This window comes from Mesocricetus auratus, unplaced genomic scaffold (assembly GCF_017639785.1).
Source record: "Mesocricetus auratus isolate SY011 unplaced genomic scaffold, BCM_Maur_2.0 Super-Scaffold_6730, whole genome shotgun sequence".
NCBI classification, from domain to species: domain Eukaryota; kingdom Metazoa; phylum Chordata; class Mammalia; order Rodentia; family Cricetidae; genus Mesocricetus; species Mesocricetus auratus.
Window position 1 is genome coordinate 53,488,377 of NW_024429184.1, and position 24,834 is coordinate 53,513,210.

The 24,834-nt window shown below is 42.5% G+C and overlaps 1 protein-coding gene across 3 annotated transcripts in view; it reads left to right on the plus strand.

Moving 5' to 3' along the window:
- Nucleotides 1–936: 936 nt before the first annotated feature.
- Pag1 (phosphoprotein membrane anchor with glycosphingolipid microdomains 1) overlaps nt 937–24,834 on the plus strand; it is a 137,481-nt gene continuing 113,583 nt past the window's right edge. For all 3 annotated transcript variants that reach the window (XM_040741389.1, XM_021225275.2, XM_013110977.3), the window contains exon 1: nt 937–1,375. The gene's annotated coding sequence lies outside the window, so the exon portion shown is untranslated. The remainder of the gene's footprint in view (nt 1,376–24,834) is intronic.

Genomic DNA, 24,834 nt, shown 5'->3' on the forward strand with positions numbered 1-24,834 from the left:
TATTAAAGGGACTGGTTATCTTGAGTTCCACATATGGTCTGGCTATGTGTCACTACAACGTATATCTTCAATCTCAGGTTGCGGGTGTAATAACCTAAAATTCGAAGCCAACAAAAACCGGTCCGATTTACCTGCAGATCGTTACAGGCGTTATTCCAGGGCTCCCACCCCCACCCGCTGTACCTAGTGTCTGAACCAGAACCACTGTGGATATGCCTTGGGAATTTGTTCTCTTGAGTTAAAAGCTCTTCTCTGATTCTCCAGCAGACCAACACTTGAGAAGCTGCTCCGGGTTGTTCACCCTTTACTTGATAAGGATGCGGAACAGGGCAGGCTTGCAGCACTGGTATCTTCTTGGACCCTGCTGGAATGGGGATTCTTCCATCCTCCAGACCCTCCGAGTCTTCATGGGCAGCTCTGTATTACCAAACAGCCAGTAGGTTCTGCATCACTGGGTGCTTTGAGGAGCTTTGAGCGATGTTATTTACAACCTGCAAACCTGGGCCCCACCTCTCGAGTCTCCTGTGCTTCTTTTGGGGTGCGGTCGGGGCAAAGGGCTCTTACAAGCTCTTCAAATTCTTACTGTAGGTACGGTCAAGGTGAAAGAAGGTGTCCCACAAATTGCAGCTCTTGGGAGTTAAGCAATCACCTGAGTTAAACTTGGCATTTTTTCTGGCTGTCCTGGGACCCTAAGACAGTTCCGATGCACCGCCTTTTAAGAGACAATGGGCTCAGGAGACAAACCTCCAGACACAGAGCTTTAGGTTATCAGCCCCATTTGCGAGCCTCCAGCACCTGGCCCAGCAACGGGCCACATTAGCTTCGCGCCCGGGACCCCGCCCCACCCTGCTCGCTCCGCCCAACCCCGCCCGTTAGTCCCGCCCCCGTGACGTGCCGCAGCAGTCGCGAACATGCGCACTGGCTGCCGCGCGCCGCTCCTCCGCGCTGTCATTCTCCGCGGCTCGGCGGCCAGTGCGGACTGCGGTTCCTGCCCGGCGCGCGGGCGCTGTGACTGCTCCTCCGGGGCGGATCGGGCGACTCTGCAGCGCGTCGGCGCCTCTCGTCCGGGGACTCCGTGGCGTCGCATTCCGTCGGAGCGGGAGACACGCACCTGGAGCTCAGAGCTCAGCTCTCAGGGACTGGTGGCCGCTACGGCTCTTGCTCCGGTCTTCGGCGCAGTCCGGGTCGCCGCGGCCACCCGGTGCGCCCGGGAGAGTGCGCCGCCCCGGGCGCGGTAGAGCTCAGGCTACAGGGACCGGGAGGATCCTGCGCCCGCTGCCACCGGCCACAGAGGGCCAGCCCGGATGCGTGCGGCGGAGTTGCAGCGCTTCTTAGCGCGCTGAAGCCCCAGAAGACCCCTGCCTCCTGAGAGCCAGTAAGTTGACTGTAGTTTCTGAAGTTGCAGGCAGCGTGGGAAGGACAGGTTCGTTTTATTCCTGTCGTGCCAGGCCGAGGTGGCACCTCCTGTTAGCAGGCTGCCGCTGGAGGAGGGAGTACTGGGCTGCAGAGGAGGGGGGCATGGCACTCGAGGACTTAAGGCTGGAGTCCAGGGCTGGCTTCTGCCTCTGCTGAATGAGCCAGTTGGAAATGTGCTGGGAGAGACAGGTGCTCTGAGGGCATTTGGCTGGCCGCTAATTGCACATTTTGAGCTCCTTGATTCTGCGCGGCGTGGGGTCAGGGGCATCCGCCACCTCCATCCGAGGAAGGTCTGCTGACATCCCCTCTGAGGACTGACACAGAGATGAGAAGCTGAGACATTGCTGCTCAGGCCTGCAGGCTTTCTGTGAATCCCACTTCACGCTCCCCCTAGGCAGAAGTTGGCAGTCTCCCATAATTGGAGCCTAGTCCTTTAGGGAAAAACAACTTCTATGTCAACTGAGTGTTGTGTGCTCTGAGGCAGAGAAAATGAGAAGAACGATCTGTGCGCTTTTATGCATATGCTTTAAGAATGGGGGCAAGTCTCAAAGAAAGGATTCAGATGGTGGCTGAGTTGCCCTGCATCTCTTATGTAAGCCTCCTGCCTGGTTAACTTTGCATCTGCAGGGGCTGCAGCTGGGCCTCCACTCCATTTGTTTCAAGTCCAGCTTGAACCGTATTTAATGAAAATGTTGACATGATATAGCGGCTTGTAGTCAGAAACAGGGCAGTTTTAAATTGGAGCGTCTTCTCCTAATGGGGAACACGGGAGGAAGGACTCGGTGTATTTTTCAAGGCAGTTCAAGGAATTGGATACATAAATCATGCTTTAAAATACCATACATTGTACAGAGAGCATGCACAAGACCCCCTATAGAACACATCCCCTTTTGTTTTAGGAAGAGTGGAGACTGTTCATGCCAGACAATTGTTGAGTCTGAAAGTTAAGTGCACTGATGGGCTTAATTATCTTAATAAACAAAGAGCATGATTTATAGGTAGCTGCAGTGGCCTACTTTGAAGGGTAGAAATCTTTAACCTTTCTTTCTCAGCTGCCCCCTAGAGATTCTTTTAAAGCAGAGCAATGGATTAATGCCATTGATGTTAATACTTGAGCTGATTAAATTGTAAAAGGAATTCTTTGAAATACCATACAGCCCTGCTGTGTGGCTGATAGGCAGCGAATATTGTAAAAAAAAAGACAATATTTAGAGCACTGACCATAGGAGGCTTTACATTAACCAAATAGCGCACACTGCAGCTGCCCTGTGATATGTATGCATCTACAGATAGAAAGAAATCTGCACAGAGAAAAATACATACATGCATTTGGATTTGAAATAATGTAAGATTTGTTTAGATGACCTTTCGAAAGAGGTGAGTATATATTAAGGTGTCTCAGTGAACAAAACAATATGAACTAGCTAGTGATAGACACCTGATTTGAGCATAGTTTTTTTATTTTAAGAATTCTAATAAAAAAGAAAGGTATTGTTTTTAAAGTTAAAAAACAAGTCTACACATTGAGTTTATAAGAGCATTGAATGCTGACCTCTAGAAGAAATTATGGCCAAGTGTGGGCATCAAACAGGCTGGCCTGTTGCATCAAGGAGCCAGGCTGCTGGCTCTGTTGCTAGCGTTGAATCTGGGCAAGTTACCACGGTTCTAAGCCTCAGTGTCTCCTTCTGTAAAACTGGTGGGTGTAGCCATAGCACCTCCCTCAATGGGTTGTGTGAGGATTAAGTGGAATCCTGCATGTGAAGGTATTGAACTGGTGTCGAATATACAAGACTGACTTTGGGAAAAAATGTTCATTGCTGTGAGAGGAAATTTGTCTTGGGATAAGCTGTAGACATTAAACAGCTGTTGCTGGAGGCCGAGAGAAGCAGTTCACAAGTGTAATAGGAGAAAGGATGTAAACATAATGGCCACATGCTAATACCCTAATATCGGACTTACTGTCTCCAGCAGTATCTCCTCAAAGGCCTTTGAAGGAGGTGGCTTTGTCTAGGTGTTAGAGAAGAGGAAACTGAGGCTGAGATCAAATAATATAAATTAAGGCTAGTATTTTAAACGTGCCTGTTAGAAACTGTCTTTGACCCAGCTGCCTCAACTTGCAAACAAAATAGATGGGTTATTATCTTCTTTCTCCATGGGAAGTTTATGTTTAAAGTTTAAAGCATGCAAACTGCTAACCAGAATTCATAGCACAGTTCTCTGTGATGGGAAGCTGTTATCATTCTCATTGTTGTTAAATACCAGGCTCTGGTTGCAAGCCCCTCTAGTTCTAAAATGAGAGAGGTAACAGCATTTTTGCCGTCAGTTAGAACCTGTTATCTCTTTATTCCTTGTCTATATACTCAAAAGAATCAAGGAAAAACCTTGGCGTAACTTGATGCTTTATATTGGAGGTTGATGCAATCTATTCAGCCTCCTGCCTCCCTGTGTAGTTGCTTTGGGTCACAGAGAGTAAGTAAGTTACCACAAGCAGCAATAATCAGACCACATTGTCTCCAAGCATAGGCCAGTGGTCTGATTATTGGGAGAACTCCACTCAGGCAGAAGTGGGGCCTTGTACTTAGCCTGGACTCAATGTTCTGAAATGGAAATCATTTGTCTTTCGCAGCATCTTAGATTCAAAGCCATGGGGAAAAGTTGAGGGGAATCCATATGAGCCATCATGGTTTCCCCCTGAGTTCTAGGTCTATAGTGATTGAGTGCCCTTGGTACTTCTGTGGCTTTCTTAGATTCACCTACAGTCTATGCCCTGGCTTTTGGTCTGTATCTTCTAGACACTAAAATCTAATTGCTATAGAATGCTCTTTGTCAGTGGACTACCCCAGGTGATTTTGATGTCTAATGGACCCTCCTAGTTAATATATCTACCACTGAAAGGTACTTCAAACTAGATGTTTAACACTCCCTGGCTCCTTCCCTCCTCCCCATGCCCCTTTTGTCTCAAGCTTCCCAAGAGTGAGTTCCAATAGACAGCTTCTGTGAGCCTGGAGACTCAATACCACAGCTGCAGTGTGCCAAAAAGAACTCTTGCCACCAACTGAGTCATCTCTCTGATCCCTCTGCTGCTGTCTCAACCCTCCTGTTTAGAGGGTACGCACCCAACCTTTGCCTCAGTCAGTAGCTATCCTTCAACTGTTCCCTGTTCTGAGTTTTCTGGTCAAATGTCTCCAAGGAACAGGTCTATGGCTTGAGCTATGTCTGTGAACATAATTTGCATATGGTTGTTTTATTTCCTGTCTGTGTGATTTTAGTGGATTTTCTGTTGCCACTTTTAAATCTGCAAATTTCCCCCAGACGCTCAGTTTTCTTCTGCTGGTAGATGGCCCATGTAGAGCACACAGCCTATCACCCTTCATTCGCCCATTCAATTGCTGATGCTAAGCAAGCTTGGGCCTGGTTAGTACTTGGATGGGAGAGGGTCAGTGTATAAAGTGCGCAGAACAATTTTAATATGGGTGTAAGTGAATGAAGACCATTTCCTCTTCTCTAATTCCACTACTCCTTTGACTTTTCACTTTGTATTTGAGGAGCTGGGAGTTGACACTGATCTTACCTATTGCACTGTATCTGGTGTCTTGGGAGTTATGCACATTTGTGGTTACACAGGTCAGTAGTCCATATGCAATGTGGCAGAGATAGCACCTCAAGGCCAGGTCTTTGCAGAGTTCAAGGCCGGGGGTGGCTTGGAGAGAAGACAGCCTTGAGCACAATTTATCTGACCACTTTCCTAGTCCCTTCTGGTCATCCTTTCTGATAAGAGTCTGAGTGGATAGCCAGCTGGGAGCACTTCCTCCGTGTTGACTCTAATGGCAACATTATGTACAGTATTTCCCTCAACCCCAGACTAATAACCTTCTGGGTAGTTCCTGTCTTTTAGTCATTTGCAGAAGCAGAAATGGGCCTAGAAAGGTCACGGGCCCAAGATTACATTAATGAGTTTTGTGAGAAAAGTAGAGTTCAGAACTTTTTGGTGTTCCTTACAGAATATCCATCTGAGCCATTGTGATAAGTTACATAGCAGAAGTGTTCTTATTCTTAGTATCCCTCCCAGAATACCCCCCAACCATTGTGATAAGTTACATAGCAGAAATTTGCTTATACTTTGTAGACCCTTCCTGCCCATAGCTGGGATTGGCTAAAAAAGAAGTCTATTTCTGTATCTTTGTCGAAGTAGAGCTTAAGCATAATCTTTGCTAGATCTCAGAAACCACATTTCACTTTGTGAAAAATAAAGAACGAAAGCCATGTGTTACTTCGTAAGAAGCATGAGGAGTTCCGGTGACAAGGCAAGCTTGCTTCACCTGTGTTTGGGGTCAAATGTTTGCATCATTGTCCTTAAAGAAAGGAGAAGTGGAAAGGCCTAAGATTTTTCTCAAGTGATTTTTTTTGTTTGTTTAAATATAAACATGCCTGGGTTACACGGTTTCAGTCATCCATGGCACAACTATGGTCTTTAAAGGAAATGCATCCACGTATCTAACACATAGGGTTCAAGTGCATCCATTCTCTCAGAATAGGAATATAGCATCCAATCTCCCATGTCTGTGGTGTAGCCTTCCTAACTCGATTCCAGAGAGACCACCATCCTGTTAGATTCTCAAAACCCTTCTGGAGAAATGCCTCTGGGGGCGAGGGGCTGGCACGGCACGGGATGGGATGGGATGGGATGGGATGGGGACACTGGGGTGGCACATGAGGTGGCACGCACCATGATATGACAGAGGCAGACTGACTGCCTAGAAGTCACACCCAGCACATGCTAGGCAAGCACTCTGCCAGTGCACTATAACCTCAGCCCCATCCCCCACCCCTACCTCGATTTCACATTGCAACCAACATTGTTTCACTTGGAATTTAAAAGTTAGTAGTATCGCTGGAACATGCAAGTGGAGTATTGATGGCTTTTCTCTCCCAACACTAGACTATAAGACTAAATGATTTTCAAACCAGCGAGTGATTAAGAACTTCTTTCAAAAACTGTTTTCTCTTTTCTAAACATAGATTGCCAAGGGACAGGAAAATTTGAACTGCATGTGGCCTTTCTTAGGATACAGAGTGCTTGGGCCCCTGTGAACTTTAACGTTGCTGGCAGCTTTATTCTACCCACACTGTGGCCTCCAGGTGGCCCAGCCCAACACAGCATATAGGCCCTTTATCTGCAAGTGATGAGCTTCACCCGACTCCTCTGTGTCCCAAAAGTATGAGTGCATCAGCATTGCCACCACAGGGCTGCGGATAAGCTCTGTGAATTTATTCTCTGGGAATGAAGAGTAGCTCAGTGACTCCTCATGCGTCTGGTTTCATCTACTCATGACTCCGTCCATCATTGCTAAGGCTGTTTCGCCCACTGTAGCTGTTTACCTCCAACAGAGACCCTTGCTTCATCACCCCAGTGGTGTTGAACATGGGAAAGTGGTCCTGAAGCAACACATGTTGTTACGTCGAAGGCAATAAAGCCACAGAACACAGGGACTTCTTTTTTTGTGTGCTTTGTGTTTGTTTTTGGAGGCAGGGTTTCCATGTATAGCCCTGGCTGTCCTGAAACTCCCTCTGTAGATCAGGCTGGCTTCAAACTCAGAGATCTGCCTGCCTCTGCCTCCCAAGCCAGCCACCACTTCTGGCTCCCAAGTGACTTCTTACCGTTTAAAACAGGGCCCGTTGTTAACACGACAATGCACAGTTTCCCCGACTCGCTGCACTCAGCACTTGATAACTGCACCCAGAGCGGCCTTATTATTTACATGTCACATCTGAAAAGAGCTGGGAGCCTGTAATTCACACTTAACCAGTTACCGGCAGCTTGGCTGCACCTGCATCAACTTTAGTGAGAGTGATGCATACTCATTTGGACATTTATCAGATACATCTTTTAGGAGATGAAGTGTCAGGCACACGGATATCCTGTTCCATGAAACTGTCAAAGAACTAACTTAATGGAAAGTATAAGAGTATAAAGAAGAGTAAGTGTGTGACTTCCCTTCAGGAGGCAGTACCTGGTCTGTGACTGAAGGAGTAGGGTTTGGGGGTTGGAGTGAGTCTGATGATGCCACTGAGACAGCAGTGGACTGGAGAACAGAGCTCAGCCATGGTTGGGAACAACTGATGTGGCTATGGAGTTGGAGAGCAGAGGTGAAGCAGAGGGGCTTGGTGGCCATACGTGGTCCTGCAGGTGAATTTGAGTAAGTCAGTTTCTGTTCTTTGGGTGCTGGGGGTTGAATCCAGGGCCTCATGCACGCTAGGCAGCTACTAGGGCACTGAGCCACATCCCCAGTGTTCTTTGCACTTTTTATTTTGAGACAGGGTTCACCAAATTGCTCCAAGTGGCCTGCATTCACAGTGCAGCCCGAGTAATCCTGCCTCAAACTCATAGGCAGCTGCGGTGAACAGCCACTACTACCAGGCCTGACCTGGGTTAGTCCTTTAGAATAATCAGCAAAACAGATGAGCAAGGGGACAGAAAAGGGAACTGGATTTAAAGTCTGAAATGAGACTGGTAAGGACCCAGACACTGGGGGCAGGCCGAGAAGCAAGGAGGGGACGGTGACTTTAAAGAGGATCACCAGATGGCCCGGCTCAGATAATTGAAGAGATAGAGTACCACTGGTGAGGACAGTGGATGCAAAGGCTAGAACATTTCACGGGGGAAGATGCTACTGTGGGTTTATGTAGTGTGAGGTACCAGTTGGGTTTTTTTGGTTTGTTTGTATAAAAATTGGCCTCATTATGGTATAGATGACTGACTATTTGAAATGGTTGTTGAAGTTGCTGTCTGCTTGAGAGAATGTGAGCGATAAGAAATAAAGACGAGGTTAAGGTGGTGTGCAGAAGGAAAGAAGATGGAGTGGGAAGTGTAAAAGAGAAATTTCTGATGAAAAAAGCAGCAGAAGCCAGAGGCAGAGTGGGTTGAAGCGAAACAGGAAGATACCACAGAGGGCCTCGTGCCCTTCCTTCACTGGTGTCTGTGCTGGAGATGGGGACTCTTCTCTCATGGCTTTCAGTTCCTGTCAGCCAGTGTTGAGACTCCGGCTGGCAGGTGGGCATGCCGTCCAGGAATGAAGTAAAATCACTGACAGAGCTAGATCCTGGATCGAATCTACTTATGGAGTGCAGTCGCCATGTTTTCCTTTTTTCATCATGGTCTTCCATTAATTTCCCCACTTGGGTGAGTGAAAAGAATGGGAGAAAAACTTTCTTACTGCATGAAGTGTGTAGTTCTCCAAGGCAAGCACGTCTGTCTCCTTTGTCATCCATGAAGGGGTGCACAGGACGGGGAGTGACAGCTTATAAAAATCTTGGCTTTTATCATGGCATGGTGTCATTGGAAAGCTGATGTCTTTGTACAGTCCTTTCATCGTGTAGCAATGTATCTATCTGGTCATTGGATTATTTGAAGCACTCTGTATATAAAATTGACTTTCACTTGTTTTATGAAAATAGATCTCATTATGTTGTAGACAATGTATAGTATTTACTAACCATGAAAATGTTTTTATTGCTCCATACATAAGTCTTCAAATGCTTTGTCCTTTAATTTTTACTCCCTCCTTGTCACAGTTACTTTTCTTTTTTCTTTTTCTTTTCTTTCCTTTCCTTTGTTTCTTTTTCCTTTTTCCTTTTTCTTTTCTTTTCTCTTTCTTCTTCTTTTTCTTTTGTTTTTTGTTTTTTTTGAGATAGGGTTTCCTTGTGTAGCTCTGGTTGTCCTGAAACTAGCACTGTAGACCAGGGTGGCCTTGAACTTGAAGAGCTCTGCTTGCCTCTGCTTCCCAAGTGCTAGGATTAAAGGCTCATGCTACCACTTGCCAGGCTGCAGTTATTTTTCTTAATGTTGTGGCCAAACGTCTGACAAAACCAACGTAAGAAGATCTTTTTTCCTTGCAGTTTAAGAAATGATGCAGTCTGTTTTGATAAACACATTGGTGGCAGGAGGTGGCTGCTCATATTCTATCTGCAATCAAGAAGCCGAAGGAGGACAGGAAAGGGAGCTGAGCTATAAAACTGCAAGGCCCTCCCCAACTGATACACTTCCCCCAGCAAGGTTCCGCCTCCAGCAAGATACCGCCCCCAGCTGGAAACCAAGTATTTAAATGTATGATCCTACAGAAGGAGCGTTTACATTCAAACCACTATACAACATTATAGAAACTATAAACCTAAGAGAGTTCAAAGGACTGAGGGCTGACCCAGCTGCTAAGTGAAAAAGCTTGTTAGACCCAAAATGAGGTGTTCTGACTTTTAATTCCAAGTTCAATTGATTCTGCCCCATTTCTTTGTCATTTGTTACTGAAGGACAATTTGGGAATGGGATGGAATGCTTAAGATCTGTTTTTAAGTTAATCTGCTTAAAGCATCTACAATAGGAACCGTTGTTGGCTAAACCCTCTGTTTGATGAACCAAGGGTTATTTGTGCAAATATATCTAATTAACCTGGGGACGGAATATGACTTTACTTCTAGAAAAACAACCACTTTTTATTTATCTATTACTGGTGCTTTTTTATTTAAATTAGAAACATGTTTTACATGTCAATCCCAGTTCCCTCTCCCTGCCCCCTACTGATCCCCTATCCGCTCCTCAGGGAGGGTGAGGCCTTCCATGGGGGATCTCCAAAGTCTGTCATGTCATTTAGAGCAGGCCTAGGCCCTCCCCCATGTGTCTAGGATGAGAGTATCCCTCTAGGTGGAATGGGCTCCCAAAGTCCATTCATATACTAGGAATAAATACTGTTGGTGCTGATTTTTAAAAAGCATCTATCTATGAAGCCCAGAGTCCTACTATTTTAAACTGAAAATATTGTAGCTAAGTTTGCTCTTTGTGCTACAGTGGAAATTTGTTAATAATTGCAGTGCTTATGGGGCTTTGGGTAGTAGATCAGTATTTATCCCTTGAACACAAATGATCTTTGGGTGCCCATCCCACAATGAGGGATGGTCTCTCAATCTGGACACTTGGGGGAGGGCCTAGGCCCTCCCCGGAACAAAATAACAGACTCTAGAGATCCCTCATGGAGGGCCTTACCTCCCCTGGGGAATGGAGTGGGGATTGGGTAGGGGCCTGGGGAGCTGGGGGGTAGTGGGCGTGGAGGGGAGGGAGAGAGAGTTGGGACTGACATGGGAAGCAAACCTGCTTCTAATTTAAATATATAATAAAAAAGTTTAAAAAAATAATTGCAGTGCCTACTGTGTGTAAGAAGAATGCATTCGCCAGGCGGTGGTGGCGCACGCCTTTAATCCCAGCACTCGGGAGGCAGAGGCAGGCAGATCTCTGTGAGTTCGAGGCCGGGCTGAACCGATAGCCTCCAAAACAATACAGAGAAACCCTGTCTCGTAAAAAACAAAAACAAAAAAAATAAAGAATGCATTCTGTGTATACAAGTATATCAGACAAAACCCAGCCAAGTTAACTTTAAAATATTGGTTTCCTTGAGTGCTCCAGTCACATGAACCACTATAACTTGTTTTGACCTGCTAAAGCAGCTATTGCCATCCCTGTTTAAGGCTGAAGTCTTACACTGGGATTGTCTCTTTTACCCAAGTGCCACATGATGATGTGGTATAAATCTAAAGATGCCAGTTTCACAGCTTGTATTTTGGCTCTGAACAGTCTAAAATTTTAATTTTCCTTAATTTTGTTATGAAATCATATATAGCTACATATATATACAGTAATGTTTGAGTCATAAAATGGACATGTGCTCTTTTAACCATTAAAAATTTTTGATGTTGCATTTTTTATTTCACACGCACAAAATGTGCCCTAGGAGTCTTCTAGACAGCAATTTCCATATGAAAGCAATTTCTGGCAAGTAGCAAAGGCTGTTACCAATGCTATCCCAAAATCTCAATTTCAAGCTTCATGGTGCCAGTTTTACATTTTAGCTTTAGTAGGAAAAGTTGAATCTAAAGGGACTGATGTTTCTGTGACAGCCATTGGATCACTGTTTTGTTGGTGGTGCCAATTTTGTTTTTAAATAATGAGACATTCATAAATTCTAAAATGTTGATAAAAATATTAGCCAACCATCTTAGTTCTGGCAATTACTTTTCCACACAGTAGTGTACTAGCTTTAATCCGTTGCAGTGAGAAATTATAATATAGGCACGTGAAAATTTAAATAACAATAGAAAGTAGTATGGTATTTTAAATATGATTTTATTGTATTTTATAATAGTATGTTAGGTAATTCAAATGAAGATTAATTTGTTCATTTCATGCCTCATGGTTTCCAATTTCATCCAAATGCAAATACTGTAACCTAGAGCATAAGTTGAGTCTCTGTCCAGGTGACTTGACACTACTGTGTTTTCTACTCACTCACCAGCATGAACAGTTAAGCTGGACTCCTTACTAATATTTCTGTGAGCATACTATATCATGTACTATGAACTTTCATTCCCTAAAAAAAAGGGTAGCTGCATTTTTCTTTCCTTTTTTCCCCTTATTCTTGTTGGATTTCACTCATACATTTTTATATTCGTTATACTTGACATAATAGGACAAGTCTAAATTAGTGATCTAATTTGAATACTATAATTATATGCACAGTTGAGTTTGAGTACAGTGTTTTTGCATAATGTGGATAGTCTGTCTCTTAGTGGATTTAAGAATTCCATGCTTCCAATTTCAGAGTCTTAAATCTATATGCGATTACCAAAAGTCTCACAGGAGGGAATGCAAATATTTTAAGCCTATTGGAGTGTTAGGAATTAACACATAGACTATCATACAATAGCTTTTTTTTATGTCTAAGAAAGTAACAGGAAATACAGCATTAGTTGAAAACCAGGATGGTGTTCCATGTAGTAACTAAGTTCTTGGCATCAAGGCTAAAAGCATAACTTGTTTTCCTAAATGATGAATAAAAGTGTATTTAAGCTAAGTAGTACCATGAATTCTTACAAATAACTGTACATATTTGTATAGTGTTTATATTATTCTTTGATGTTACTATATTGATCATGTATATCTTGAGTGTAAACATTAGCTTTGTATCATGTTCAATGTCAGCTGGGTATGTTGGCACACACCTGCAATCCTAACACTCTGGAGGCAGATGATGGAGGATCAATGCACGTTCAAGGCCAGCCTGTTCTACATAGTGAGTTCTAGGACACCCAGGACCATATAGTAAGACCCTGTCACAAACAAAAACAAAACAAAAGACCACCACCAACAAAAACACATGCTTGCATGCACACACACATGCGCACGCACACACACACCAACAAAGTGAAAACCTTACTATCTACAAAGTATTATTGGAACTAAAATACTTACAGAGTCTTGTTAAGACAATTCAATATGAATAACAACATTTTGACTGTGTTCTAGGATGGTAGGAACAGAGCTGCTAAACATTGCAGTCAGCCATTGAAAAAATTGATGCACAGTGTATTAACCTTACTCTTATATTACTTTACTATTAAATTTAATGGTTTCTTCCTCCACAGTTCATATAACCTTTCCAGCCATTAGTTATTAGTTAGTAGTAGCATGTCAAAACCTGAATTATTATAGATCTTTCCTTTTAATAAATATTCAATGGCATTTTCAAAATTGTTCTCTTAGATACAATTCCTAATAAACAGCCCAGTGTTGGCATGAGCCTGCTGCTTTCAAAATGTTCAAAGCCATAGGGCATTTGGCATTTAGAACCTTTTGTATGTATTTTTACAGCTCCACACATCCTGAAAACTGGCAGCCTTGTACTGAAATAATCCTTTTACATCTCCACAGTTATATGGAGAATAAAGAGAATTTCTCACCTTTTCTTCTCATAATACTCCACTGTGTTCAGAGAATCACCATTTACAAGTTGTATGCTTTAAGCTGTTTTCTACAATACACAAGACAGTGCTCTGTAGTGAATAATCTTTTTATTTACTTCTTTCAATTTTTTCTCCTTAAGTGGGGTGTGTTTGTTTGTAGAGTGTGTGTGTGTGTATGTGCACAGTGTGTGTTTGTGCAGTGGGTGTGCAGAGTGTATGTGTGTGCGCAGTGGGTTGCAGAGTATGTGCGTATGTGTGCAATGTGTGTGTGTGTGTGTCTGTGTAATCATATCACAACCTGCTTGGCTTGTGGAGATTAAAGCACAACTTTCAGGAGTTGGTTCTCTCCCTCCACTGTGAATTCTGGGGGTGGAATTCAAGTCATTAGACTTGTACAGCAAACATTTTTACCCACTGAGCATTTATCCCCTACCCCATGGTGAAGAATGTTATGGTCCAAAATGTCTATAGTGCTGAAGTTGGAAAGCTGTCTGAAAGATGGAAACTGCCTGTCTAATTTTGCTTTACATTTTTCATGCAGTAAGACTGTGATAGATGGTTCTGGGGAAGAGATTATTGTATTCAATATGGTTACATAGTGGGCACCATATGGGTTTTTAGAACACTAAGGCATAGTTTGCACCTCAGAAGTTTACAGTCTTCTTGCAAGAATGGCCATTAAATACATTTAAAATTGAACTTAAGTAAACTTTAAATTTTCTGTGGTTCATGCTATACTTTGAGGAAATAAGTATAATTTCAGATTCTAGAGTTCATGACTAATTATAATGTAACATCTGGAAGTCACTATGTTCTGTGTACAGTGAATACCCATCATTCACAGGAACCAGTTCTCATTTTCCCTGGGTATTCAGGAATAGGTAGTACTTACTGTCTCCTGTCCCTATTTCAGGACTATTAATCTAAGATGCAAGAAAGAAGGGTGTTGTTGACATAAAGTGTTACCTGATGACTTGAAGATACCAGTGTTTAGCATATATCTGGAGGAAAGTGTCTATGCTGTAAGAGTCTACCATAACTGGACTGTATTGTGGTGGTTAGGAAACTTCCAGACCTGGGGAACTGTTGCCACAACTCAGCCCTCCAGTTCCAAGAAGAGCACTTGGCCTGTTGAGCACTTGGCCTGTTGCTCGTAGTGAGTCTCCACTCCCGTAGCCATGAGACTGCTGGTTTTTATCTCACTTGTCTTTCTCCATATTTCATCACAGCAAGAGAAAGAGAGAGAGACCGAGACAGAGAGACAGAGACAGAGAGGGAGAGAGAGAGAGAGAGAAAGAGAGGCAGAGAGAGAGAGAGAGAGACAGAGAGAGAGAGAAAGAGACAGAGAGGGAGAGAGAGAGAGAGAGAAAGAGAGGCAGAGAGAGAGAGAGAGACCGAGACAGAGACAGAGAGGGAGAGAGAGGGAGAGAGAGAGAGACAGAGAGAGAGAGAAAGAGAGAGAGAGAGAAAGAGACAGAGAGAGAGGGAGAGAGAGCTCTGAATATCCCAACTTTTTACCAGTAAAAACTGTAATTTGTCATCTTTCTTCACTGGTCATATTTCCTGTGCTCTTTACACACTGTGAACAGATATGGATAAGCTCATTAACGTGGAGAAGCACAGACAAGGCAATAAGCCGGCCTTCAGTGCAGCGTGTGTCATACTTAAGAGTAGACCTTGTGCCTGCTTCTCAGCTTCCCTCTGCTTTGTTCCCAGGGTCACTGATAGCACCCCCTCTCCTACACTCTCTATCCTATGAATCCATCTAATAAAATCATGAGGAAACTACTAAGCTGAGGTCAGGTAAATGCCTGCGTGATTTGGGGGAACTACAAAAGAACCAACTCTGGAAAACTTGCCTGTCTGGAAGTTGTGCCAAATGTCTGTTAGAATTCAGCTTTTACACTGGGCATGCCGGTGCACGCCTGGATGCCCAGCACACAGAGGTGGGGGCTGAGGAGAAGACTGTGAGTTTGAGGTCGGTTTGGGCTCCAGAGCAAGACCCAGTTTTAAAAACACAAACAAGAACTAGACTTGTGGTGCACGCCTTTAATCCCAGCACTCGGGAGGCAGAGTCAGGCGGGTCTCTGTGAGTTCAAGGCTAGCCTGCTCTACAAAGCAAGTTTCAGCTTTTAGAAGGTAATACAAACCTCAAAAAAAAAAAAAGAAAGGTAATGCAATTCATATACTGTTAATATCTAGAAAACAGTCATTTCTGTAGCAAAGTGAATGCATATTTATATTTAGTTGCACAGAGAAAAAGCCCAAACCATTTAAAATGAGGTTTTCAAGTAAATTCACGTGGTAGAAAAAATAAATCCAGTTTTCAGAAATGGCTCCATTTTAGCCGTATTTTGCAGCTCGGCCTTATGAAGTTTTGTGAGAACACCAGGGTATCCCGGGATATTACATTTCATTATGCACATTTTATGTGATTTAGCCACAATGTTAGCTTCTCATCAGTCAGGCTTGATGCAGAGCCAAGTCAGCTGTTGAGCGAAGAGAGGCCAGGTGTGGCTATGCTATGGTCAGCCAGCCTGTGGTTTGTGGTTTCACCTCTTTGTGATGAGCCTGGATTGTAGCCATGCTAACCTACTTCAGCACTGGGGCCTGGGAAGATGGAGGCGTTTGTTTTACTTGTTGAAAAAGGATATCCATGGCTATGCCTGGGGACAGGGCTCAGTTGATAAAGGGCTTGCCGCCTAAGCAAAGGAATCTGGGTTCTGAGTTCTCTGTAAGGGTGTGTCCCTGGTAGATCAACCATAGTCCAGTGGATGGTTCCACACCCAAGAGTATGCAGACAGCATACATTGAAGTCTGTGGATAATATTTTAAAAAAGACATGAAGTTGGGGCTGAAAGGAGAAGAGGATGGGCCTGGGAGAAGTTGGGGGTAGTGAGGTGAATATAATCAAAATATATTATGTGAAATAGTCAAAGAATTGATTACAACTTTTAATTTAAAATGGCAGTGCGATGCTGATGTCACCAGAGGAGGTAAGGCAAGGTGGTATTTTGTGTGCTTCTGTAGCATGCAGTTACGTGTTAGGGACTGGATCTCGGGCAACAGAAGTGAAGAATGTCACACTGGGCGTTGCTTGAACATATGAAGCCTTAAATCCCACCTCCACTCTGACACACTTCCTCCAGCAGGGCCACATCTACTCAGACAATGTCACACCTTCCAATAGTGCCACTCACTGTGGGCTAAGCATTCAAGCACATGAGTCTATGGGGGCCCTACCCCAAATTCAAACCACCACCGTCCCTTCATATAAGGTGAATCAGACCCAGAAATAGGAACTCAGGATCAGAGCCAAATAGGAAGCTTAGTATGCCAACCCAGTGTGGAAATACTGCTGTTGGACACCTCTTCTATGCTCACAGCCTGTTGAGACTAAGAAGGCTAAGTTCACTGGTTAAAATGCTTCTTAGGAATAATGACTTTCAGGGCTAGGGGTGTGGCTTTGGTGGCCAAGTGCTTGTCTACCATGCATGAGTCCCTGAGTTCAAGTACCAGCATCACATAAAATGGGTATGGTGGCACATGCCTATAATTACAGCATCCTCGAGATAGAAGGAAGAGGAGCAGATGTTTAAGGGGGCTACATGATGAGTTTGAGGCGAGCCTGTGATATGTGAGCTCCTATCTCAAAAAAGAAAGGCAGGTGGGATTGAGGAGAAACAACTTCTTGGTCTGTTTGTCTAATAGCATAGAATGGGATGCAGACTTCATTAAGCCTCCAGGTAGCTCATCTCATCAGGGATACATGAGCCAATCTCAAGGAAAATTGTATCTGAGGACTGTACTCTTTCTTTAATATTCCATTCACTCTCACAAGAACCATGTGAGAGAAGTTTATTTTTCTGAGATTATAGACTAGGAAGCAGGCTCAGTACAATTAAACATCTGACCCAAGGCCGTGCAGCTGGTACATGTCTGGTAAAACAATTTGCCCATTAATAGACCCTTGTGTGTGTGTGTGTGTGTGTGTGTGTGTGTGTGTGTGTGTGTGTGTGTGTGTAAATGGAAATAACATTTCTATACAATCCGGAAAACCACCAGAGGTAAGCATGTCACGCAGAAGAACATAGACTGTTTCTCAAACCTGGAGCTCTCTGTACAGCCAATCTTGGGGTGTAACCAAAAATGTACATTTTTGCAAGCTTTTTCTTCTAAGAGGTTAGTTGTATTCTTCAAAACTAGAATTGTAGATGCAAATGGGAAATATTTATTTTGCAAGGAAGGTATTTGATGGCCTTTGTCTCTTTTTTGCCCTTTGCCCTCTAAAGGACTGAAGCAGGCTAAGGGGTGGCAAATCTTCACCACCCATAGACTTCAAAACCAACCATTATGCATTACAGAGAATTGTGCTGCTCCCAGCTGCCATGAATCATTTATTTCTTAAGTGGTTCTTGAACCCGGAGCGGTGTGATGATGGTAAGGGATGGAAGAGGTTTGCTGACTGGAAAGCGCACTGGTAATCACAAATCATGTTGGAAAGCTGGCTCGCAAGCACATTGGCCTCAGTAAATTCCCTGTCTGTCTCCATCTGAATGCGTGAGGCAGGTTCTGCCTTCATTTTCTTCTGGGGATGGGATTCTGAACATGTTTATCTGGAATTAGATTTCATGGTGATTTGGGATTTGGCCTCCTGGGAGATACATGGACAGAAGAACCTGTAAAGGACAAGAGAAGAGTCTTCCAAAGCAGCCTCTCTTTAGCCATTTATAGCAGGCCAGGCCAGACTGCAGGGTGTGGCACTGCGGGTGCCCAGAACACTGTCCATGGCTCATCCTGGAGTCTGGGACCTACCTGTCTCTGACTGGAAACCAGTTCCAGTGATTTACAGAAGTGACGAGTAGAGATCCTGGCCATTTTATTCATGATCCACTCCAGGTTTGTCACACTAGAGATTGCTACAGGCATCCTTCAAAGCATAAGGCGAGCACACTTTCCTGTGTGTGTGTGTGTGTGTGTGTTTTCCATTAAGAGCAATCAAATTCATTTGCTACTGGATGAGGCTAACTGTCCAGAGAGGCCGATGTCTTGTGTCCAGGTTTTCCAAAAGGGACATTGTACTGCCTGAAGTGTGTGATCAGTCTCATTCTTGTTGCTCATGGTGGCTCAGGGCCATGTCGGGGAGACTTGCTTAAACACAAGGCAAATCGTACATGGATAAAACATGGTTCCCCCATCTGTGCCCACAGTTGTAAGCAAGGGAAAGAGGAATTTCAGTGACACCCTTGAAAGGGGAAAAACTGTATGAAATTAATTGCAGTTGGAGGAACAGTAGATTTGTACATGGGGAAACTAGTTTTGGGATTATAGTAAAAGCATCCTATGAGTTGATTATATACATTGTCCCTAAAGTCTGGAAACATTTTCTAGACCTATATGTATATTATAAAGTAATATTGGCATAGTACTTATCATGGGTATTCACCTATGTTTATATGTTATTAGCACCATGACGTCTTTAATTTTTTAAAAAACTTAATTGTACTAGATAGTGTTCTCAATGGCTGTCTGCATCTGTAATATCTGGCTTACTCTCCAAAGGCAAAATGTCCTATCTGGGTCAGATTTGGGTCAGGCACACAGTCACTTCTGGTTTTATTCAGCCAGTTTGATGGCAGCAGAAGGCTGTATACAGTCAGCATGCTATTTTCAGAACAGTCATCCTTTGATATTCATGGGAGATGTGTTACAGAATGTCCTGCAGATGTTAAAATCGGTGGTATTCAGGCCTATGTATAAAATGATATAGTATTTGCATGTAACCCTATTTATTTTAAATCATATCTAAATTACATATAATACTACATATAATGGAAATGCCACTTGTAGTAGTTTTAATGAAAATGGCTCCAAGGGCTCATGTATTTGAATACTTGGGCTCCAGTTGGTGGAAAGATTAGGGGGTGTGGCCTTGTTGAAGGGGGTGTGTCACGGGGGCAGGCCTTTTGAGGTTTCAAAAGCCCAGCATTTCCCTCCTTAGCTTTCTCTTTGTGTCTCATGGTTGTAGATGAAGATGTGAGCTCTTGGCCACTGTTCCAGTGCCATGCCTGCCTCCCTGCTGCCATGCTGCCTGCTGTGATAGTCATGGCCTCCAGTGGTCTAAAACTGTAAGCCCCAAATAAACTGTTTCTTCTATAAGTTGCCTTGTTGTCTTATCACAGCAATAGAAAAGTAACTAAGACACCATGCAAACAGTTGGCACATTGTAGTTATTTGAGGGATAATGAAAAGAGAAAAGTTGTGCATGTTTACAATTGACACTTTTTTTAACTTACTAATGTATTTGACTTGAGACTGGTTGTATCTATAGATGGAGACCCTCAGGGACTCCTGGCAACTTTAAGCCCTCACCCCCTAAGTTTTATTAAAAGTCAAGTGTTCTTTTCAAAAACTATTTTAATTTTAAGTTTACAGGTGTTTTGCCTGCATGTATTTCTGTATACCATGTGCATACAAAGAGACCAAAAGAAGGGGTCAGATTCCCAGAACTGGAGTTACAGATAGTAGAGTCACATGCGGGTGCTGGGAGCAGAGCAACAGGTGCTCCTAACTACTGAGCCATTTCTCCAGCCCAAGACAAGTGCTATTAAGCATGCTAATGTCTCTATCATTAAGGCCTCACTGTTGCCACCTTGTCAGAGGGTGAAATGGGAAGTGCTGGTGTGACTTTTCCGATGCATGCATACTGGGAGTGTTTGAGTTGGGCTCAAAGAAAGAGCAGAAGTCACAATATAGCCTGAACTCCCTATGTCTTGCAGTGATTTTTTTTTCCTCTTGAAGCTCATCATTACAAGAAATAAGGGCCAGATTTTAGATCGGGTTAAAAAATTAAAGACTGAATTATTAAATGAAATCCCATGCCATCTGACCATTAAAGTGGGATATTCCAGTGACCTTACTTGGGAAACAATTTTCAGTCTTTTTCCTGTATGCAGTAGAAAAACCTTGATTTACCAAGTTATAATATTGTTTAATTTGTCATATCCTCTCTGTGATGAGGGATTAAATCTTGGATAAAGATAATACAGTAGATGAACAAGAGGACATCAGCATTTGATGGCTAGTTGATGGGCATTTAATAACCCCTTCTCTCAGATTCAAAGATCTATAGATCTATCATACTTAATATATCTAAGATGAAGTCACATTTAGAATGGATATTCTTCTTTTAAATCCTATTATGAAAAGTCACATTGTCACATTAATATACATAAGTTTATTTTAAAAATTCAAGCAGATGTCTAAAACACTATTGTGATAGTACTTGTTTTATTCTGTAGCCTAGGATATACCTGTTAGACACATGATTGGTAAAGTGTGCCATTGATGGATGGACAAAGGTTTCATGGACTTTGCTTGTATACTAAGGCCTGCCATGACTTATCCATTCATGTATTTTAATTCTCAACTAGATACAGAGGAAGCGAACTGTTTGTAGCACCTCTTTGTGCTTAGCCCCTTTCCTTTGGTGCCTGACACAAAGTGGCTCTTTGCATTACAATCTTCCAACTTAAAATGTGTGATATCCAGCCTACTATTCTAGTCCATGTGTGTCCTCCCGTTACATCTTCCCTCCCTACGGTCTGTGTCTTACTGCCACCCGTTACTAGCTGCACAGAGAAGACATCAGTCTGATATAGCTTCATCCTTTAAGATCTGTACACTGTCAGGTAAGCATTGCATCTGCCTTTTCATTTTAAATTCCTCTGCTGTCATCTGGATAACATATGGTCCCATATTAGTTTTGAAGTCTCCTAGCTAGTCTGCATTCTGTCTGATCTGGCCAGATCTGTGTTCTCTCCTGGTGCTGAGGAGAATTCTCTAGTGTATTTATTTGCTCGTACTATTCTTTAAAATATTACATTATCTTTTCTCAACATGATCTCCAGAAAGTTCTTCCTCCTTAGCATGGCATGCAAAGTCTTTAGAGAGGAGACCCCTGATGGTCAATTGACCTGGCTTCCTACACATTCCTGTGTTCTAGGTGAACAACCAGGATGCTTGGATGTGGCATAAGCTATCCCCAAGTCTGCCTACTAATTCCTGCTTTACTCTTCGGGGTCTCCTTTCTCTGAGAAGCTGATCCTGACTGTCCAATCCCCAGCCCAGTCTGTTTTAAAGACCCTTCATTTCTACTTTCATAATGTTATGTCCCTTTCAAGACTTTTCATACTGTACTGTAGATGTCTGCTTCCCTTACTTCTGTTCCATGAAGACAGACATTGTCTTAATATCTACTTCCCTACTGTCCAGCATTAAATCTATTTTGTAGTAACCAAGAGTTTGTGACCTTGGGCATTTCAATATCCTCTCTGTCTTCATCCAGATAGTAAAATTTTTCTTGGAGTTTCAGAAAATAAAAGAGCTACTACATACAAAACATCAATTTAATGTTCAACACACAAGAAGAGCTCCATAACTGCCTTCTAGTTCTATAATCCACCCCAAGAATATGCTCAGGACACTCATTGAATATGTGTAGAATGCTATTGATTTTTTAAAAAGGTGTTTGACAAGTTCTCTCAGAGAAAATTTAACAAGATTTTAGGATATATGATCATTTTGATCATTATACTCTGTACCTCAGGAGAATTAGATAATTGTATAGGAAATTATATTCAGTTAAGAGAAACTGCAACATTAGATCTTGTCTTTGTGAAGAAAATTATAGGATTATTAAAATATATGTGAGCTAAATGGAAGAATATAGTGTGTTCATGGATTGAAAGACTCGATGTGGGAAAGCTGCAGTCCCTCTCCAAATTAATCAGTAACTACAGCACACGCTACATCATAGTCTTCAAAGTTTTGTTTTACTGCAAAACTGAAAATGTTGAGAATATCCTCCATGTTTTCTTCACATTTCAACATGTCTTGTGGGCAGAGACACTCATAGTCTTTTTGTGCTGAGCTATCTTTTCAAGAACATTTGTGATCCATGAAGGGAAGAGATAGTGTTTCCCTCCAAAGAATGTGTTTATTCCCCACCAAGATAGGATATTGTCTTCTTGCAGAGGAAGGTTCCATTATGGACAACACAAGAACCCTGTACTTTATTGATGTGATGCAAACCTATAGCAATCACAGAATCCACCCAGGCCCTTCTCCAGTGCCCCTGGAATTTGAGCATCAAGTAGCAGAAACTGAGCGTAAAACCTGTGCTGATGGTCCCACAGTGTTTTCCTCTAGCACCTGTAAAGATGTACAGGTCAATATACTAACTTGTGGGGCTGGAGAGTTGCTTCAGTGGTTTGGGATACTGGCTGCTCTTCAGAGGACCTGGTTTGGTTCCCAGAGCCCACATGACAGCTAAGAACTATCTAACTCCAGTTCCAGGGATCCAAGCCCTCTTCTAGTCTCCAGGGTCACCAGGCAGGTACATAATGCACAGACATACATGCAGGCAAAACACCCACACTCATAGCATAAAAATAAAAATTTAAAGTGTGCTGGCTTGCAAGTTGGATGAAATCTGAGATGTTTCAGTTCTTCACAGAATTAAAGAAATCCCTCCTTGTTAGTTCATTTAACATATTGAATTATAAGGGTGAACAATAAGAACTTAGCACAATGTTTACTCAAAAAGCTAAAGAGAAATAGGCCAACTAATACTGCCAAGGAAGACTCTTTGTTGATCCTTACTTTTCTTTCCCCTTTGAGATGACAAATGTACCTGTCCAATTTGTCTATGATTTTCATCCTAACATTTTCTGCAACTTCACCCTTGTTAAAATTTAGCATTTCTGGGTTTTTCTATTGACATGTTAAGCTGGATTTTTTTCTCAGTATTTATGTGTAGAGTATGGTTGTTTAAATATTTTCATTAAATAGCCAAGACAGTTTCATCTAGGCTATTTCCCTTGAGAAAACTCTTTCCAGCTATTTTCCAAGTCACCATATCCTGCTCCCTCATATTATGCCTAAATATATCACATTCATTTTGCTGTTTACTCATTGCAAGAATAACCACATTGTAGGGTTAAATGCATTAGAGGAAAAGATAGAGGGTTATTAATAATGATTATGGAATGCTGTTTTAGTGCCATGAGCTACTGTTTGGGAGGTAATGGACAATGGAGAAATTAAAGATCGTAAAAATAGTATTAATGTCCAGTTGTAATTTTAGCAAACTACTGTCACAGCATAGTGTTCCATTTTCACAGAGTTCTAAATCACTCAGGCTGCACCAAATCCTTTTGGGAAGAAATTGCTGTATAAATAACACAGTCACAGAAGCACGCTCAGACCCAAAGCTCTTTGGACAGAATAGATATTGAGTAGTTTTTGATAAAACATGATATGGCTGGATAATGTAATGACCCTTTAAAAATAAGAGTAATATTTTATTTTCAGGGATCTTGAGCTTTGAACCTGTGTTTTTCCTCCACTAATTTTTAATGTGTCTACACATAATTGAGAGGATTCTAGTGACAACTAAAACATCATCCTTATTTTATAATTGTCAGCCCCCTAAAATCATGGTGATAGAATTGCCCTTTTGGATCTTCACAGCCGTTTGGGGGCTTTATAATCACCAATGAGTATCTGGGGCATGAATGACTGCAGTGTAGCTCTCCGGTTAAGGGCCTCACAGTGCCTGGCCCCTGGGGTACTAACTGGCTTCATCACCCATGCATATATCCCCAGTGCTCTCTGGCTGGTTATGGTATTTTATGCAAGTGGTGTCATGCTCTGTGTATCTTATGAGTAATTTCTTTTACTTGGTTATTTTGCATCTAGCTATAGTTTATTTTTGTTGCCGAGTAGACTTATGTTCTATGACTATTCCATGGTTGATATATCCGGTCACTGATGATGATTGCTTAGGTTTTATTGTCCTCATTGCTTGTGAGTACAGGACTAAGAACACACACACACACACACACACACACACATACACACATACACACACACACACACACACCCTCTTTAAAATGGGGGACACCAAACTTTTTCTATAAACAAACCTTTAGTTCACAAGCTTTGCAGAACGTATTGCTCTCTGTTACTTTCTCTTTAAATTAAAAACAAACAAACAAACAAAAACACTATAAAAGTTCTCTCAGCTATAGACCATTGTTTCTTGGAACTGTTCTCAGATACACCTAAGAGAGGATATGTTTATAATCAGTTATGGACACAGCCATTCTAACATAAAATGGAGATAGTTTTCAGTGAGATCACACCTACTTATCCTCCCTCCCATAGTGTGAGAGATCCCATCATGCCTGTCCACACCACAACTGGGTATTACTACGGTTTTCATTTGCTTTTGTAATGCACCTAAGTTTGTATTTCCTCAGTTGTGAGGCAAAGCACCTCTTCTACAATCATGAGCAATCTGTGCTTACTTGTTTCTCTTGTCTAATTTTTGTTTGGTGTGTGTGTGTGTGTGTGTGTGTGTGTGTGTGTGTGTGTGTGTGTGTGTAAGAGAAACTCTCCCACTGCTATTATTGGTCTTAAAACAACAGAATATTTTCTCATTTTTATGAGTTGTTTTTAAATTCTTTGTCAGGGACAGGGATTCCCCACAAAATACTAGTAGAGTTTTTTTTTATCCAAAATGCCTAGGACTAGAATAGTTTTAGCATTTTGTCAATTTTGGAATGTTTG